General features: G+C 43.5%; 1 protein-coding gene across 5 annotated transcripts in view; it reads left to right on the top strand.

The window, feature by feature from the left end:
- Positions 1-21,047, top strand: part of AJM1 (apical junction component 1 homolog) — a 125,306-nt gene that overhangs the window by 35,705 nt on the left and 68,554 nt on the right. The window contains exons 2-4 of one of the 5 annotated variants that reach the window (XR_004540803.1): positions 3,349-3,435; positions 6,001-6,111; positions 6,996-7,201. The exons of 3 other annotated variants lie outside the window; for them this stretch is intronic. The gene's annotated coding sequence lies outside the window, so the exon portion shown is untranslated. Of the gene's footprint in view, positions 1-3,343; positions 3,436-6,000; positions 6,112-6,995; positions 7,202-21,047 lie in introns of those variants that run through there. One more of the 5 variants, XR_004540802.1, reaches the window with a different exon arrangement.

Here is a 21,047-nt window from a genome sequence, read left to right as displayed (position 1 = left end):
ATATTAAGGGGAAATGACCCGTGAGGGAAGTGGTGGGGCCGTTGGATGACCGTGGAATAAAGGGAGTGCTAAAGGAGGACAAAGAAATCGCTGACAAACTGAACACATTTTTTGCGTCTGTATTTACCGAAGAGGATATACACAGCATACCGGAACCCATCAGGCTAAATGCTGGAAAAGAAGATGGGAAACTGACACAGTTGATGGTCAATCTAGAAGATAGGCTTAAGAGTGACAAATCCCCAGGACCGGATGGCATCCATCCGAGGGTCATCAAGGAACTGAAAGGGACTATAGCTGAACTGCTTCAGCTAATAGCCAATCTGTCGATCAAATCGGGAAAGATTCCGGAAGACTGGAAGGTGGCGAATGTTACGCTGATCTTCAAAAAAGGTTCGAGGGGAGATCCAGGAAACTACAGACTGGTGAGTCTGACCTCGGTACCGGAAAATATGGTAGAGGCGCTGATAAAGGACAGCATCATTGATCACCTTGATGGACACAATCTGATGAGGACCAGCCAGAACGGTTTCAGTAAAGGCAGATCTTGCCTGATGAACTTGCTGCACTGCTTCAAGGGAATAAACAGGCAGATAGACAAGGGTGACCCGGTTGACATTGTATATCTGGACTTTCAGAAGGTGTTCGACAAAGTTCCACATGAACTACTACTTCGGAAAATTGCATGCCATGGAATCGAGGGTGAAATACTCATGTGGATTAAAAACTGGCTGGAGCATAGGAAACAGAGAGTGGGGATAAATGGACAATTCTCGGACTGGAAGAGCGCAACCAGCAGGGTGCCGCAGGGCTCAGTGCTTGTACCTGTGCTCTTCAACATCTTTATAAACAATCTGGACATTGGTACGATAAGCGAGGTGATTAAATTTGCGGACGATACGAAGTAATAGAGTAGTGAAGACACAGGAGGATTGCGAAGATCTGCAATGGGACATAATCAAGCTCAAGAAATGGGCATCGACATGGCAAATGAGGTTCAATATGAATAAGTGCAAAGTGATGCATGTCGGGAACAAAATCTCATGCACGAATACAGGATGTCTGGGGCGGTACTTGGAGAGACCTCCCAGGAAAAGGACTTGGGAGTTCTGATCGACAAGTCCATGAAGCCATCTGCACAATGTGCTACGGCGACAAAAAGGGCGAACAGAATGCTAGGAATGATCAAGAAGGGGATCACAAACAGATCCGAGAAGGTTATCATGCCGCTGTAACGGGCCATGGTGTACTCTCACCTGGAGTACTGCGTCCAGCACTGGTCGCCGTACATGAAGAAGGATTCGGTACTACTTGAAAGGGTCCAGAGAAGGGCAACTAAAATGGTTAAGGGGCTGGAGGAGTTGCCGTACAGTGAGAGATTAGAGAAACTGGGCCTCTTCTCCCTTGAAAAGAGGAGACTGCGAGGGACATGATCGAAACATTCAAAATACTGAAGGGAATAGACTTAGTAGAGAAAGACAGACTGTTCACTCTCTCCAAGGTACGGAGAACGAGAGGACACTCTCTAAAGTTGAAAGGGGATAGATTCCGTACAAATGTAAGGAAATTCTTCTTCACACAGAGAGTGGTAGAAAACTGGAACGCTCTTCTGGAGTCTGTTATAGGGGAAAACACCCTCCAGGATTTCAAGACAAAGTTGGACAAGTTCATGCTAAACTGGTGAGACTGGACTTATTTGGAGCACTGGTCTTGATCTTGGGGCCGCCGCGTGAGCGGACTGCTGGGGAGGATGGACCATTGGTCTGACCCAGCAGCGGCAATTCTTATGTTCTAAAATACTCATATTCAAATACAACAATCTTATACTAATCTCCTTCAAAGTAGTCCTCTTGGGCTGCCACACACTTCTTCCAATGGTTCTTCCACTGTCGGAAGCAGCACTGGAACGCCTCTTTTGAGATTACTCGCAACTGGTCTGTCGCATTCTGCATGATGTCTTCTCTTGACTGAAATATGGTCCCTTTCAGCTTGGGGAAAAGCCGGAAGTCACACGAAGCCATGTTGGGAGAGTAGGGAGCCTGAGGAATCACAGGTGTGTTGTGTTTGGCCAGGAAACTCCGTATCAAATATGAAGAATGGGCAGGTATGTTATCATGATGGAGCTGCCAATTGCCCGCTGCCCACAGGTCTGGCTGTTTGCATCTCACAGCGTTACAAAGGCGACGCAGAACCTCTTGGAGTACTCCTTGGTGATTTGACGATCCTGCATCACCAGGGTCCTTACTTGGTCAAAGACGATCTCATTTTTGATGTTGAGGGCCTACCAGAACGTGCTTCACTCTCCACTGATGTGCGGCCATCTCTGAAGTGGTTGTACCACTCCTTATCTGTGTGGGGCCCATTGCTTCGCCCCCGAAGGCCTATTGAATCGTGCGGATTGTTTCCACTTGGGAATCGCCAAGCTTTACACAAAATTTAATGCAGTAGCGTTCAACTTTTTCTGTCATTTTGTCAAAAATGAAAATCAGAAGGCGCTCACTTATACTTCCTCACTCATCGGCAGTCTGCTGGTGACTGACAGCTTCTGCATGCACATTAGGGTCGCCTACATACGTGCACCAAACCACGCCTCCATAGCTTTATTTGTTTACACAAGAAAAATTAAGGTCTCATATTTTTGAACAGCCCTCGTACTGCACAACCTAGCTGTTAGACAAGATGCTAGAGCAGAAAGCGATGATGAGAGGGAGGAGGACATCCAACTCAGATGGGAGCTGCTACCTCAACAAGAACTTTGAAGAGGGCAGGTGATCAGGGACAACCTCATATGCACCAGTTTTTTGTGATAATAATGAAAGGTACTACGGGATATAAATAAAGCTATTATTATTATTATGGTGAGAATTTGTCTTGATGTACACTTAACTGATTCCCCACAACCATTCTTCCCTCTGTTGTCTCACCCCCATTACGCACTCCTACTAACATCTGTGTGACTGCATGTGATCCTTCATGCCTCTTTCTCTAAGTAGCCCTTGTGCTCACTGATGTACAATCCCTATTTACTCAGAGGCTCCCCCTTTTCTCCCTACTCAGATGTCCTAGACCACCTTGGGCTTATACAAGGAGTTATTAGTAGCAGCTCCAGTATCAAATCAGGAATAGCTGAGAGTGCACTATATTGATGATATATTGCAACCTTTGCTGTGTGCTTACTCCATACATCCTTCACTTTACTATACATGTTGCTCCTGCGTACTCCCCTCTTGCTAATACTACCTGCACTGTCATTACTTCCCTCTATAACCCTCTTCCTTGAGCAGCCCTTGTGATTAATGAAATACATTTCCAGATTGCTAACATGTTCTCACTCTTGTCTCAGCTCAGGTGTCCCAGACCTTGATTGTTGCTATACAATGGTATCATCATTGTACAGTTCTTGATGGCCTGGTTCATGCTCAAAATCATAAATAGGTGAGAGTGCACTATATTGGTGATATTTTTGTGTTCTTATGACCCCATTTCATATACTTAACTGTTGATTTTACTTGCTGTCCTCCTTTTACCTGCACTGTCGTATTTGATTTTGGGGTTTAAAAAAAAATGTAGCTCATCCTCTTAAAGGAGCTCAAAATAGGTTACAAACCAGGTGCTCAAATACTTTCACTATCTGTCCTGGCAAGCTTATAGTCTATCTAATGTACCTGGGGCAGTGGAGGATTAAGTGACTTGGCCAGGGTCACAAGGAACAGTGTGGAGTTTGAACCCACAGCTTCAGGGTATAAAGGCTGTAGCTCTAACCACTATATCACACTGAGACATATACATTGTGCCACCCCATGCAATTCATATAAGCCACATGTGTCAAACACAGGGCCCATGGGCTGAATCCACCTGTCTGTTTTATGTGGCCCATGGCAGTGCTCCCTGCCTTGGAATCATGTTGGGAACTTCCCCTTCTCACGGCCCGGCCCCAAGGCTCTGTAGCCCAGCGTGTCTTCCCTTTTCTCTCTGCACCGGTCCAATGTCACCCTCACCTTGTCACGCTGAAAAATCTTCCAGCCTTGGCAATGATTCAGCAACATTGCCCATGATTCCTTTTCCTGCTTTCCGTCTACCGCTATCTGTCTCCAATGACACAACTTCCTGTTTCTGCCCGGGTGGACCACTCAGACAGAAAGCAGGAAGGGGAGCCACGGGCAACGTTGCTGAATCACTGCCGAGGCCAGCAGATTTTTCAGCATGACAAGGTGAGGGCGGAATCGGACCGGCACAGAGAGAAGGGGGAGGACATGCTGGGCCGAGGAAGCCTCCTGGACTAACTGGTTTGTTTGTTTTTTAAAGTACGAAGGGGGAGGGTATTAAAAGCAGTGCCAGATTGAGTATAGAGGGAGAGCTTATGGGGCCCGAAACAGAGGACAAAGCCAAATGGTGGGCAATGGTCTGAAGGGAGAGAAGTTGGACCTGGGGTGGTGTAGAAGAAGAGGGAAAGAGATGCTTGAAGGAAGAACAGTTGGGAAGAGAAAGGGAAAAATGGTGGACCTAAGGGGAGGGAGGGAGGTAGAGAGAGAGATGGGATCTGGGGGCAGTTGGGAAGAGAAAGGGAGAGAAGTTGGATCTGGGGACTGAAGGGAGGGAGAGATGCAGCATCTCTTTTTTTTTTTTTCCCTTCCATCTCATTGATCAGCATCAAGGGAGGGAAGAAGAAGAAAAGAAAGGGAGCAAAATGTTGGACCATGGGGAGAGAGAAGGGAGATGTGGTATTGGGGAGTACAGTAAATAGAAGGAGATAGGAGGCTGGGAAGGGAGAGAGATGGGAAATGGGAGAGCTAGGGACTGAGAGGAGATTGAGAATTGAGAGGTAGCTGAAAATTTAAAAAGAACAAGGGTGAGAAAGGGCAAAATTTGAGTGGACAGAGGCAAAAAAATAAAAGCTTAAGAAAGCTGAATGGGAAAAATCAATAAGTTGAAGACAGGTATAAGGAGGGAATGCAACAAGAGAGGAGAAAAAATGGACAGCAGACACTGGAAAGAGAATTAATAGAACTAAACTAAACCAAACCTTAAGTTTGTATACTGCATCATCTTCATAAAGATAGAGCTCGGCACAGCTTACAGGTAATTCAATAAATGAGGGAAGGACATAATAAGAAATTAGAGGTTATGAAGAGGATAGCTAGCCAGCTAGATAGATAGATAGATAGAAGATAGATAAAAAGGAGAAAGAGAAACCAAGTTGATGGAAAACCAAAATGACCAGACAACAACAGGTAGAACAAATAATTTTATTTTCTGTTTTGTGATTACAATATGTCAGATTTGAAATGTGTATCCTGTCAGAGCTGGTGTTAGACAGCAAGCATGAACTAGGACCTAAAAGAGAGAGGGGAAAATCTTTTTTATTTATTTTGTTTACATCACGGAGCTGGCATGGGGTTGGAGAGGTTGTAACCCTATACTTCTACTAAGTATCTTAATAAAAAATTTGGCCCGTGACTTAGCCTGTCTTTTAGATTTTGGCCCCTTATGTGATTGAGTTTGACACCCCTGAATAAGCTAAGCAGGTCAAGATTATAGGAAAAAATAGTTGTCCTCTTTCCTCAAACAATTCAAACAGATATATAGGCTGGGACAGAGGGGGACCAGTGACTTTTATTGTGCACAGGTAAGAGAGAACCATTGGCTTTAGTTCCCTCCAATATTACAGGCTACCTAAGGGGAAGCTGTCTTCTGCCATGCTGCATGCTCTTTTCAAATGCCAGTTACTTTCTTTCCTGAGCAGCCCCTGTGAGGGTTAACATATGGCTCCAGGAAAGGGAGAACAGATTGAGATATCTGGGTTTAACTTCCTTTGCTTTCAATGGAAGAAAAGCCCAGATGTCTCTATAAGTTCTTAATTCCATTGCTTTCAGTGGAAATAAAACCTGGATTTCTCAATCCATCTTCCTTTTTCTGGAGCCATATAGTAAGCTTAGCCCTTGTGATAAGTTGGGTACATCCGCAAAGTATTAACATGCTTCCCCTCTTCTCCCTTTTCAGGTGTGCTGAACCATCATCTTCATGTGGCTATGCAAGGGCATCCTCGTTGTGCAGCTCTTGGTGCAGTATTGGTTGATCCTGCTCCATATTACTGATATTGTTCAGGCATATGTGAGCAGCTTTTCCCACTCCAAGTGTGTTGGTGTTTTTTGCAATGAGTGATACATAATGTGATCATTTATTTTTTTTTCCTCAAAACAGGACATCTACTAATTTCTTTCTCTCTCTCTCTGTCCCCTTTTGTCTGTTTGTCTTTCTTTCTTTCTCTCTCCCTGCCCCCATTTCTTTCTTTGCCTCACCCTGCCCCACTCCCCCACTGCCGATTTCTTCCTGCTTCCCTGACGCCAACGCAGCAATAGGTCAGGTGCGTGCATCAACTTTACAAGCAGCGGGCCCACAAACCTTTCCCCCCAACATCAATTTTGACATTGGAGAGGAAGTTCCGGGCCAGCCAGGCAGCGATTGGCTGGCCCAGAACTTCCTCTCCAACGTCAAAATTGACATATGGGGGGGAGGGGGAGAAGGCTTATGGCCTGCCGCTTGTAAAGTCGCATCCCGTTGTCCCCAAGCACAGCGCCTTTTTTTAAAAAATTGTTACAATGGGTTGCTCTCTTTCTGAAAACGGGATATTTTGGTGTCCCGAAGCTGTGCTTGGGGACAACGGCATAGGCTACCTGAAAATGGGATGGTCCCGTTCAAAACGGGACTATGGTCACATTAGTCATACATGTTGCAGCTACTCCTTATTACTTCCTTCTCAGCTATACCACCTTCATTACTGTCCATTGCTCACTTCACATAATCTTCCTGATTCAGAACCTTTCCCTGTTAACCACCTGGTATACCAAACCAGTGTATGTAGGTTGTTTTGTTTAGGGTTGGATATGTGGCCTGATTTCTCCTCACAGCTGACAGTGTCCTCATCTATCCCTGAGCAGCCCTTTTTGAAACCTGTAAAATTCCACCACACTGACATTCTCCCCTTTCTCATGTAGGCTGGAACTTCATTTGGACCCTGGAGTGGCTTCTTCTGCATATCATGTGCCTGATTCTATGCCTGATTCCTGCCTGTGTATCTGGGATCTATCTCATCTGTCTGGAGTTGCATAATGTTGTTACTCTTGCAATCTACATTCCTGGACTGTGGGGTTATTCTATATTTCTCAGTGGCTAGGAGGCAATGAAATTAGGTAGACCAATAAAGAGCTTAAACATTTCTTCTGTGACCTTGTGCTTATTTGTATAAGGAACGCCAGGGCCCATTGAGATGCAGTAGTGTACTGTAGTTTATTTTGGAGCCTGGTTTATATCAGTGACAATTACACATTCTTCAGCAGCACATCATGACCCCTATCTCCCTTCCACTCTCAACTAAACTGAAGTTGTCACACATGGGCAGCCAGAGAAAACCACATAGGACACCTATAAACCAATTTAAAACTTTTTAAATTATAGAAATTAATAAAATAAAACTTCTTTCGAATAATATAAAATATAATAAAACAAATTTGGGAGGGGGCAGGTGCTCCCAAGAGCAGTTGGATGGATTGAGAACTGGTTGAAAGACAGAAAACAGAGTTTCAAGTTTTATTAAAATCTTGTTATACTGCCAAATCAGAATTCAAGGCGGTGTACATCCAAAAATTAAAAGTACACGTGTTTAAAAATACAAAGTACAGTGGAGATTTGATGTACATTGACTTGACAAGACAGACGGACAAACTGGAACAGGAGGGAAATAGGTAGAACTACATTGCATTATAAAGATAATAAAAGTGGAATGAACACTAGGAAGGGGAGCAGGTAGATTGGTCAAATTCAAAAGAGTGGGTTTAAATGGTCAATATTCTCAATAGACAAGGGTAAATAGTGGGGTTTCACAGGGATCTATGCTGGGCCTGCTGCTTTTTAACATATTTATCAATGATCTAGAGATGGGAATAACTAGTGAGGTAATTAAATTTGCTGATGACACAAAGTTGTTCAAAGTTGCTAAATTTCAAGAGGATTGTGAAAAATTGCAAGAGGACCTTATATATAATTATCTTATATATTGTATTAGTTTTATCTTTTATCTTATTTTAACTTGTAAACCGGCTAGATACTTGCTGATAGTCGGTATAGTAAAATTTAATAAACTTGAAACTTGATAAACTTGACCTTGTGAGACTGGAAGAGTGGGCACCAAAATGGCAGATGATGTTTAATGTGAGCAAGTGCAAAGTGATGCATATGGGAAAGAGGAACCCAAACTATAGCTATGTGATTCTATGTTAGAAGTCACTGCCCAGGAAAAGGATCTAGGTATCATTGTCGAGGATATGTTGAAACCCTCAACTGAATATGTGGCGGCTGTTAAGAAAGCAAATAGAATGTTAGGAATTATCAGGAAAGGAATAGAAAACAAAGATGAAAATGTTATAATGCTCTTGTATCTTTGTATGGTATGGCCGCATCTCGAATACTGTGTGCAGTTCTGGTTGCCATATCTCAATAAAGATATAGCGGAATTAGAAAATGTACAGAAAAAGGTGACAAAAATAATAAAAGGAATGGGATGACTTCCTTATGAGGAAAGGCTAAAGCAGCTAGAGCTCTTCAGTTTGGAGAAGAGACAACTCGGGGTGATATGAAAAAGATCTATAAAATAATGAGTGGCGTGGAAAGGGTAGATGTGAATTGCTTGTTCTTGTACAATCCCTCTGTAATCTGGATGGTAGGGTTATGTATCTTGGGCAGCCAAGATCTGTAGGAATCTCAATAAACAAACTTGAGCCCCTCCCACTGAGTCCATCTTCTGTAGCATGCTCCCTGCAGTTTTGTATTTCTACAGCCAAACTGTAGTTGTTCATCTCTTCTGCTCATGTTTCTTTTCTTAGAATCTAGTCTATTTATTTGATATTTTGAACGGGTTTTGCCATTGTGCTATGGATACACCCTGCGGGGACATCCTTTCGGCGGAAGATCGCAGACTTTGAGAAAAAGTCTGCATCTGGAGGGTTATCTGCTACTACAGTAAGCCCCCCCCCCCCCCCCCCCCGGACAGCCTGCATGTCAGATTGGGGCTCCGGGATCGGGAGCCAGCTCACCCCAGGTTCATCCGCTAAGGGGTGGAACGCAGGTTGCGTGGTTCAATGGAAGCGCTCCCAGGATCGGGACTGGACTGCGTACCTTCCCTGAGTAGTCCGAAGGTCTTGGAAGTCATTGACTGGGGTGACAGGGCAGTGAGGCAGCCAGAAGAAGTAAAATCCAGTTTCGTAGCTTCCTGAGGTAATAGATCTCCATGTTTGCTGTGTTCAGCTTGCCTGCCATTCTTTCCCTTACAACCCAGATCCCAGTAAGTAGCTGTATGCAAGCCTGGTTTGGTGATTTTGGGGGGGGGTCTTAAAAGGGGTTTTTGGGTGGTTTCCCTGCATGCCCCAACCCCACCTCTAAAAACGTAAAATCGCCTTTTTTCCGGGCTGTTTTAGGGTAAAATCGGAACCCATGGCAATCATCTTGGATTTTCTTCAAACTTTTCAAAAGTATTTTTTGCATTTAGGAGCTTCATTTTCGCTCCAAACTTCACAGATGGCCTCCTCAGGACATTATGGCATGGATTCATGCCTCGTTTGCGGCGGATGGCTGTCAGATTTGCAGTTGGTTTCCACGTGTGCCTTGGCCCGCAAGGGGGCGAGGTGTGCATGGATTCTGTGTCTTCCGATCCTGGAGAAATCCATCTTGGGCTTACTGCTACCAGCGCCGCAAAATTTGCATCTGGTGACCCTAAAATGGGTGAGGATGGTGGTCCATTGAAACGCAAGTGCAGTTCCGGGGAAATGTCTCATAAACTTTCTAAGCACTCTAGATTAGATGCGCATAGAGCGACCCTTGTCGCAGGGGATATTTTTCCCCTGGTTTTTGTGAAGATGATGTATCAGGCATGTTAAAATCCATGCCTGTGACTCCCCCTCAGAAGCCAGCCCAGCAGATGGGCCCTCTTCCTTCACTGGTTTCTAGCATGTCGCTGATGGGGACCCCGGAGAATAGGCGGGAGATGCCTGCCATCGCGTCTGTATCTCTTTCCATCCTTTTTGTGTCTCAGGGCATCTTGGCAGTGTCAGCGGATCTGGTCCAGACATTTACAGAGGTCTGGGATTACCCAGTGGGTCCTCTGACATGTTATCCCCTATGGCACCCGCATTTTCTACTTGTTTCACTTCGCCGACAGTAGATTCGGCCGTGGCTCAGGTCACTAAGTGCACTTCTCTACTCTCAGATGGAGTGGTGGTCCTGAAGGATGTTCAGGAAAGGCGGGTGGATTTTATCCTTACTGCCTCTTTGATTCGGCGGCGGCTGGAGTAAGGGTGACAGTGGCTGCATCCTCCATCACCTGAGCTGAATATATGGAAGTTTAGGAGGCAGGTAGATAGTCTAGTGCTTAGGATTCGGCGCTCTCACCGCAGCAACCTCGGTTTAAATCCGAGTCTAACTATCTACTTGGGCTATCTACCTGCCTCCTAAACTTCCATATATTCCTCAGTTCTTTATTCTAGTTCTGGAAAGATCAGAGAAAGAAATCCACACAAAAGTGTAGGTAATAGTCAAAGCTTTGAGAAGCTTTTCTACATCCCCAAAATAATGGGACATCAGAAAGACTTACCCAATACAGGTGACTGGTCATTTTATTGACATCATTAATTAATTCATTATTAAACATACGTAGTTGGTGCAGCGTCCAATTACAATCCATTTACAAATTGCAATATTCAATTGGTTACTTTGTTCCTTAGCAACAGTGACTTAACTCATCACATGCTATTGTCTTACCTCTGTCAGCCAAATATCTCGTTTACAGAAACAATCACATGATTTTCTATAACTACCAGTTCATCAATATTTGACCTAACTATGTAAGTGGAAGAAAACTATGCTCTTATAAACAGATATGTTTTTCTCTCTAAACCGTCTAAACCAGTGTTCTTCAACCACCGGTCCATGGACCAGTGCCGGTCCACAGAAATTTCCTGCCGGTCCACAGGGCCAGCATGTGCATCAGGCCCAAAACAGTGTTCTTCAACCGCCGGTTCACGGTGCGATCGATGCAGCGTTATCTTCGAGCCAGCTTCCTCTTCCTCACTGATTCAGTGCACAAAGCCATGGGCAGCGACTCCTACGGGCATCCTGCGCCTGAACCGGAAGCCTTGGCTTCCAGATGAGGCACGGGACGTGCAAGGTGCAATTAGTACTATTATGGGGGCGGAGTCTGGGTTGGAGATTGGGTAGAGATGGGCAGGGTCTGACCCACGACTTAGCCCAGTGTTCTTCAATCGCCGGTCCACGGACTGATGCCAGTCCACAGAATAATTCTTTTATTTCTGCCGGTCCATAGGTGTAAAAAGGTTGAAAAACACTGGTCTAAATGACTACTGAAAGAAAAATATGTTTTCCAGAAACTCTTTCATTTGCTAAACAATATATTTCTGCAACTACATGGTATAGTCAAATGACCCCCAACAAATATATCGATGTGACTTTTAGCTTATTTGCAGGGGCCTGCTATGTTGTTTCAGACATTAAATCATAATATTTTGCTCTATGAAGGAAAAATATGTATTCTGCGAATCCTGTTGTTTATACTTTGCTGTGTGTGAAGGATTTTTATTATTCAGCTATATTAGTATTTTTCAGAGCCCTAATTAAAAGTGTATCTAAGGGGAGCGATTTGCTTTGCTGTTGAGGACGCCGGAGGACTACTCTCTTTGCCCCGAATAGCCCCCTGTTGCTGGCAGTGCACTCAGGAAAATCGGACAGGCATCTAGGAAGATGGACCCCTGATATCACTGGGTCCGTCCTCCTTGCCCTTGTTTTTGCTATAAATCTTTACCTGCTGCCGCGGTTGCGTCCGCAGCCGCAGGGCGTGGCCCCTTAGGGCACGCCCCTTGGAGCAACGAGGAGCTGTGAAGCTGATAGGTCATATAAGTTAATTGACTATGGGCAAAAGGAAAGTCAAACCTAAAAGTTCAACTCCTGCTGTTTTAGGTCCTATGGATAGACACTTGACATTTTCTTTAGAGACTCCAGCACAAAATTTACTTGATTTGAACTCTCCCATATATGGAGCATCGTTGAGTCCCCTCGAAAGGACACCCCCTCTTCATCCAATATCTGGTGTTAGTGGGAATATAACCCCCACTATTTCCACTGATCCTGTTGTATCATCTACTCTAATAAATAAATTGGGTTTTACTGATATACCTAAATCACTTGAGTTTACAAGTGTAGTATATGAACAATCACAACCAGTGGAAAAACAACCAGTGGAAAAACACCTCAAAACATGATCTTGAAGAATTCATATTCCAGAACTCTCTATCCTCCTCATACAACTTGCTCCTAGGAGACATTAATCTCCACCTCGAAGACCACACATCCAAACAAGCAAACGAAATACTCTCATACCTCGACGCCCTATCCTTCCAGGTCCTTAATCAGGAACCCATGCACAATAAAGGCCACCAACTTGACATTGCAGCATTCACACCTCATAACCTACACTCCCCAAATATTCACATCACCAATGGTACATGGCATCCCTCTCTTTGGTCAGACCACCACAAATACACCTTCACTATCAACTGGCTTCAAAACAACATAAAATCTATGCCCCAAAAAACAACCTTCAAATCTAGACAGAGAATTGAACCAGCCACATTCTGGGACAAAGTGGACCCTGCACTTGACCCCATAGACCCTTCAGACTTCACAAAACACTGGCGCACCCTAAGTGAAACAACCTTGAATGAGCTAGCCCCAGAAAAAACCAAACACAGAACCTGCAGACCATCAGACAAGTGGTTCGACTCAGAACTCCACCTACTAAAAAGGCATTGCAGACAACTTGAAAGATCTTGGAGAAAAAAGAGAAATGACCAAACCAAATCCGCTTGGAGAACCCAAATCAAACTATATAACAACAAACTTAAGGAAAAGCGCAAAACATACTACACTAAACTAATTGGCACAAACAACCCCGATAAAAAAACACTCTTCAACTTAGTAAAAAAACTTACAGACACAAACCCATACCTTGCCACTCAAGGCAACAAAACTCCAACAGCTTCCCAACTAGCTGACCATTTCAAACTCAAGATCATCAAAATCAGAACTACCTTCAACAATTCAACCACCATACTCAACGAGTTAATAACTACCCCCACAACAGAAGAAGCCATAACAGCAGACAGAACATGGGCCACCTTCCCAACTCTACAATGGCCTGAACTGAACCGACTATATAAAAAATACAGCCACACCTCATGCGACTTGAACTACTGCCCATCGTATCTACTCACAAATGCCTCCCCTAAATTCAAAACCAGCCTCATGCAGTGGATACAAAGCACTCTCATAGAAGGCCAATTCCCACAAGATCTAGGAGAGATCATAATCACACCCATACTGAAAGACCAAAAAGGTCCTGTAGACACACCTACCAACTATAGACCGATCGCTTCGATCCCACTCTATGTCAAGCTGATTGAAGGACTTGTGGCTCAATACCTCTCTAACTACTTAGCTGACCACAATATACTTCACTCATCCCAATCAGGATTTAGATCTTACGACAGCACGGAAACACTACTAGCAACACTACTGGACATAGCCCGACAACACCTCAGTAAAGGTCACAGGATCCTAATTATCCAACTAGATCTCTCCGCAGCCTTTGATCTAGTTGATCATACCATACTACTCCAGATACTTGATGCAATAGGGATCTCAGGGGTGGTGTACAACTGGTTCCAAGGATACCTTAAAACAAGAACTTACAGAGTTAAGATAAACGATACGAAATCCAACAAATGGTCTAATCCATGTGGAGTCCCTCAGGGATCTCCACTTTCACCCATTCTATTCAACCTCTATATCTCTTCCCTTGGTACCACCCTAGACAACCTAAATGTAACATCCTTCAGTTATGCAGACGACATAACTATCCTCCTCCCCTTCGAAACCCAAGACAACTCCGCAACTGGACACTTGGAAACAATACTGGACGAAGTAGAAAAATGGATGACAAACCACAAATTAAAACTAAACTCGGACAAAACCAAATTCTTAATGCTTGAAACGGACAAAATCCCATCCATAACAGACCTGGAAATTAAAACTATCAAATACCCAATCCAGACCTCCCTCAAAATCCTGGGAGTGCTGATAGATAGATGCTGCACTATGCAGACTCAAATCAACAAAACTACCCAAAAAGCATTCTTCACAATGCGCAACTTAAGAAAAATAAGAAAATTCTTCGACAAAGAACACTACAGGATCATTGTTCAATCCCTGGTACTAGGACTTGTGGACTACTGCAATATCCTATATCTACCATGTCCTACAAAAATGATCAAAAAACTACAGACCATTCAGAACACAGCTCTCAGACTAATCTATTCCCTCGGAAAATATGACCACATAACTAACGCCTACCTAGACTCACATTGGCTACCGATTAGAGCCAGAATCCAATTCAAACTATACTGTCTAATCTTCAAAGTACTCAACGGTACAGCACCTGCCTATCTAATCGATCGTCTAAACCGTAACCTTCCACCCAGAATAAGAAGATCACTGACACCATTCTCATACCCACCACTCAACGGCACTCATCGCAAAAAGCTTTATGATAACCTCATAGCAACACATGCAGCAAAACTCGAACCCTCCATAACCAGATTGTTAACCTCAACATCTGACTTCAAAGCATTCCGTAAAGAAATCAAAACGCTACTTTTCAAAAAGCATATTCAAAACACCTAATCTCACTCTCCTCTTCCACGTACACCGACCAAGTTTACCCACTCCCTGGCACCATACCCTCAACCGACCAAAAAAAAAAAAAAAAAATTAAATTAAAAATCAAACCCAATTCATCCTACCGAATCATATTACCTACCAACGCCTGGAAAAGATTTGATATGTAATGTAATATAACTGCTTTCATCTAATGTTACTAAGACTATACTCATTCTGTTACTATGTCTTACCCTAAATGTCATGTACCCTCCTGGAAATGTCCAGCTTCTTCTTATGTAATCCGCTTTGAACCGCAAGGTACAAGCGGAATAGAAATCACTAATGTAATGTAATGTAAGATATTACTCTTAAAGACTTATGGTTAGGTATTTCTAGAGTTGAAGGGTTTCTCAGAGAATCAATGAAACAAACATCGGATTTCTCACACTCTGTGGTTCAAAAGTTTGAGAATGTGGATTCCAATTTAAATTGTTTGGAAAAAAGATTAGGTGTGATTGAAACTCAAACTAATACATTGCAAGCTGTTTCACTATCTGCGGTAAAAGATTCTACGACATTCTTCAGATATGTTAAGGGGAAGAAACCGGCAAGGGAGGAAGTAGGACCGTTGGATGATGGAGACAAAAAGGGAGTGATAAAGGAGCAAAAAGAGGTAGCCGACAGGTTAAACAAATTCTTCTCGTCAGTCTTCACAAGCGAGGACACATCCAGTGTACCGGAACCCGACGTGATCTTCCATGGTGACCAAGAAGAAAAACTGTCAGCAATAGAGGTGAGCCATGAGGATGTCCTCCAACAGATAGATAAATTGAAAAGCGACAAATCACCAGGCCCGGACGGAATCCACCCTAGGGTACTAAAAGAACTAAGAAATGAGATAGCGGGAATACTCCAACGAGTTTGCAACCTATCCTTGAAAACTGGAGAGATTCCGGAAGATAGCAAATGTTACACCTATCTTTAAAAAGGGGTCAAGAGGAGACCCGGGAAACTATAGGCCGGTAAGTTTGACATCGGTTCCGGGCAAGATGGTAGAAGCACTGATAAAGGACAGCATCTGTGAGCACATCGAAAAAAATGGGCTGATGAAAGCGAGCCAACATGGCTTCTGCAAGGGAAGATCGTGCCAAACAAACTTACTGCACTTCTTTGAGGGGGTAAACAGCCAGATGGACAAAGGGGAACCTGTAGACATCATTTACCTTGACTTCCAAAAGGCCTTTGACAAGGTACCCCATGAGCGGCTACTTAGGAAGCTGTGGAACCACGGGGTGGAAGGGGACGTACATAGATGGATCAAACACTGGTTGGCAGGCAGGAGACAGAGGGTTGGAGTGAAGGGTCACTACTCGGGCTGGAGGAAAGTCACGAGCGGAGTTCCGCAGGGGTCTGTACTTGGACCGCTGCTGTTCAATGTATTTATTAATGACCTGGAAACGGGGACGAAATGTGAAGTTATAAAATTTGCGGACAACACTAAACTCTGTAGAAGGGTTAGAACTACGGAAGAGTGTGAGGACCTACAAAGGGACCTAAACAAACTGGAGGAGTGGGCGAATAAATGGCAGATGAAATTCAATGTAGGGAAATGCAAGGTCATGCATATAGGGAGAAAGAACCCGATGTTCAGCTACCAAATGGGGGGATTAGTATTAGAGGGAAGTAACCTTGAAAGAGATTTGGGTGTACTGGTGGATACAACAATGAAGTCAACGGCACAATGCGCAGCAGCCGCGAAGAAGGCAAACAGAATGTTGGGTATTATTAAAAATGGTATTACGACCAGAACAAAAGAAGTCATCCTGCCGTACCGGGCAATGGTGCGCCCGCACCTGGAGTACTGTGTTCAGTATTGGTCACCGTACCTTAAGAAGGATATGGCAATACTTGAGAGGGTCCAGAGGAGAGCGACACGAATGATTAAGGGCATGGAAAACCTTTCATACACTGAAAGATTGGAGAGGCTGGAGCTCTTCTCCCTGGAAAAGCGGAGACTCAGAGGAGACATGATAGAGACCTACAAGATCATGAAGGGCATAGAGAAAGTAGAGAGAGATAGATTCTTCAAATTTTCAAAACATAAAAGAACAAGAGGGCATTCGGAAAAATTGGAAGGGGATAGATTCAAAACAAATGCTAGGAAGTTTTTCTTTACTCAGCGGGTGGTGGACACCTGGAATGCGCTTCCAGAGGACATAATAGGGCAGAGTACGGTACTGGGGTTTAAGAAAGGATTGGACAATTTCCTGTTGGAAAAGGGGATAGAGGGGTATAGATAGAGGATTACTGCACAGGTCCTGGACCTGTTGGGCCGCCGCGTGAGCGGACTGCTGGACACGATGGACCTCAGGTCTGACCCGGCAGAGGCATTGCTTATGTTTTTACTACATTTAAAAATGGAAATGTTAGAAAATATGCATCGGGAAAAGAATCTCCGCTTGGTTAATTTCCCAGTGACTCATTTGTTGTCACCGAAAATATTGTTGAGAAAATACTTTAAAGAAATACTGGGATTACCCAATGCGGATAACTTTCCAATAAATAATTGTTATCATATTCACCAGAAAAAAAAGAAAACTGTTCAGGAAGTGGACCATCTGGTAACAGATGAGGTTAATTTGACAGAGTTTCTGGAAGATTCTCAAGATGTTATCCAGACTCGGACCACATTGATATTAATATGTATGAGTGAGACAGACAAAATGTTGTTAATGAAACTTTATTTTAAAAATAGACTGACCAAGTTTTGTGGAGACTTGGTCGGTATTTTTCCCGATGTCTCAAGAGCTACGCAGTTTAGAGGAAAGAATTTTTGAAATTGAGAGTAGAGAATGACACGGGGAAAAAATCTGTCCCCGTCACCGCCCCGTCCCCGTCCCACCATCCTCTGCACCGCCCCGTCACCGCCATTCCATTCACCGCCCCGTCACCGTCACTGCCATCCCTTTCACCGCCCCGTCACCGCCACTGCCATCCCATTCACCGCCCCGTCACCGTCCCCGCAGCATCCATATAAGCCTTAGTACTCTAATATTTAGCGTATTCCATTCTTATAAATCAAAGTTCCTGCTGCTGAACTAGAGAAAGAGATGTTCAGCTGGCAGGGCTTTGTTTATAAATTTTTATTAACACAACTAATATACCACCATAATGTTTCCGACAGAGGACAAGTATGCAATAAATGCATTTTGCTGTTTCAATGCCAGTGCTCAGCAGAACAACAGACAGCAATATGGACATTCACCTTATGTAGTACTTTTTTAATATATAAAAATAGGCAAAATTAGTTGCTGTTTTATCATTATATTTTCTTGCCATTATAGTATTCTTCATTGATCATTTTTCTTTTTAAATTCAAAACAAATTCAACCTATCTTGTGTCCCAGCATGAATTCATGTTTCACTCAATTGGCTGTTTCAAGGGAATTAACCCTCCAACTTCCATTTGCAAAAATACCCAATGTTGTTCCTTCTATGAGCAATATTTAAATTATGAGGAACAACATTGGGTATTTTTGCTGAATTGTGTGACACCATTTGGGCTGAACATGAAGATTGAAAATGCCTGGTTAGCCCTGGACAGATGATTTGAACAGCCAGGAGCCTGTCCTGGCCATTTAAATCATTTTGAATATCTAGTCCAATGATAACAGAATTAGGGTGATTATAGAAACATAGAACTTTGTTGATCACTAAAAACAGTGGAGACTAAGGGTCTATCAAGCTCAGCATCCTGTCTTTGACACTGACCAGTCTTGGTCTTTGGAACTGCCCATTGTGTCAGAAGCAATAGGGATTAAGTGACTTGCCCAGGGTCACAAGGAATGTAGTGTAGCTCTAACCACTGGATTTAGAAGTTGGCTTCTTTTGGGATCTTTAACTCATCATCGCTAGGACTCGAATCTGAGTCCGTGGCACCTAACATAGAATGGAATTAGTATGGCAAAGTAATGAAGAATGGTCCAGCAGCCCCCACTCTCCCTCCACCTCACCTTATATTCGTTCCGAGTTTGCCGGCTTCCTTTTTCCCTAGCCGCAAGCGTTCAAAAAGCTGTGCATTTAGCCAGCTCCCTCCCTCCACCTCACCTTAAATTTCGAGTTTTCCGGCTTCCTTTTTTCCGAGCCGCACGTGTTCAAAAATCCGTGCACGCGCGGCTGCGCGAGTCAATCAAACTTCTCCTCTCCTGCAACTTCCTGTTTCCGGTTGCGTCAGAGGAGAAGATTGATTGACTCGCGCAGCCGCGCGTGCACGGATTTTTGAACACGTGCGGCTCGGAAAAAAGGAAGCCGGAAAACTCGAAATTTAAGGTGAGGTAGAGGGAGGGAACTGGCTAAATGCTACGGGCGGGTGGGCGGTGGCTGCGGGGACCGCGCGATCCTTGTGGCCTTGTCCCCGTCGCCGCAGCGATTGCTAGTTTTCTTCCCCGTTTTCGGCGGGTGACCCGCGGCTAAAATGCGGTGGCCGCGGGTAAACCGCCACCGTGTCATTCTCTAATTGAGAGCTAGAGTATTAGCACTTGAAGCATCTTTTTATTTAAAGTTTCCTTGTAAATGTTTGGTAAAGTTACAAGACACCAATTTGTTTTCTGGGACCCCATTCAATTGCAGCAGTTTTTATTAGCTCGTGAACAGAAGTGAGATCTTACTTTATTTTTTTACCTTGCTTTCTTTATTCATTTGATGAGAAATTTGGTTGGATGTCAGAGTCCTAATTTAGTAGGGAATGATTTGGGTTCTTTAGAATTCAACCCATTTCTTTGTTTTCCTTAAAACTAAGTTAGTTAAAATACAAATATGTCTCCCCATTTAGTGGGCTTGTAAAGGATTGTTTCTTTTGTAATGGTTGTTCAAATATTGTATTGTAACCCTTTTTTTCTTTGATATCATTTGATATTATAAATGTATTAAACTTACAAATAAAGAAAAAAAAAAAAAAAGTGTATCTAATGCATATTGGTTATGGGGGCCATATTAGTTATGGGCCCTCCCTCCTTATATTCTGCACAATACAGTTACCACCATCAATCCTTGATCCAATTCTCTGGTCACCCAGTCAAAGAATTCAATCAGATTCATTTGGCACGATTTACCTTTGGTAAACTTGTTGCCTCAGATCTTGTAATCCATTAGTTTCTAAGAATTTCACTATCCTTTCCTTCAGCAATGTTTTCCAATAACTGAAGTGAGGCTTACCAGCCTGTAGTTTCCCGCTTCATCTCAGCGACCACTTTTGTGAAGAAGGACCACATCCGCTCTTCTCCAATTCCGTTGAACATCTCATGGCTCTAAGGATTTATTGAACAAATCTTTAAGAGGACCCACCAGAACTTCTCAAAGCTCCATCAGTATCTTGAGATGGATCCCGTCCGGTCCCATAGCTTTGTCCACCATCAATTTTTCAAGGTGTTCATAAACACTTTCTTCTGTGAATGGCGCGGTATCTACTCCATTCTCAGGTGTGACTTTGCTAACCAATCACGGTCCTTCTCCAGGTTTTTCTTACGTGAACATGAACAGAAGTATTTGTTTAGCACATTTGCTTTTTCCTCATCACTCTCCACATAGTGGCTCATACCTTCTTTCAGGCTCGTAATTCCATTTTTTGTCTTCCTCCTTTCACTAATACACCTGAAAAAAATTTTGTCTCCCTTTTTTATATTTCTAGCCATTTGCTGTTCCGCTTTTGCCAAATGTATCCCTTTTCTTGGCTTCTTTCAGTTTCATCCTATATTCCTTCCTCTACTCCTCTTCTTGAGTTTTTTTTTTTAAATATTTCACGAATGCCATCTCTTTTGCTTTTATTTTTTCTGTCACTAGTTTGGTGAACCACATTGGTTTCCTTTTTCTCTTATTTTTATTTTCCTCACGTAAAGGTCAGTTGCTCTTTTTATTGCACCTTTCATCTTGGACTACTGTTTTTCCACTTCACTTATGTTTTCCCATCCAATCAGCTCTTTCTTCAGGTACTCCCCCATGCTACTAAAGTCTGCACATTTGAAATCCAGGACTTTGAGGTTTGTGTGGCCATCTTCCATTTTGGCTGTTATATCAAATCAAACCGTATGATGATCGTTACTTCCAAGGTGGGGCCCCCTCCCACTTGGACATTAGAGACACTTTCCCCATTTGTGAGCACCAGATCCAGTTTTGCTTTTTCCCTCGTCGGTTCTGTCACCAGTTGTCTTGAGTTGAGTTCCTTGAAGGGCATTCATTATCTCTCTACTTCTCTCCGATTCTGGAGATGGAAT

The sequence above is a fragment of the Geotrypetes seraphini genome, chromosome 10 (assembly GCF_902459505.1).
Source record: "Geotrypetes seraphini chromosome 10, aGeoSer1.1, whole genome shotgun sequence".
Taxonomy (NCBI): domain Eukaryota; kingdom Metazoa; phylum Chordata; class Amphibia; order Gymnophiona; family Dermophiidae; genus Geotrypetes; species Geotrypetes seraphini.
The sequence above is the reverse complement of the archived record's forward strand: the minus strand, read 5'-3'. Positions and strand labels throughout refer to the sequence as shown.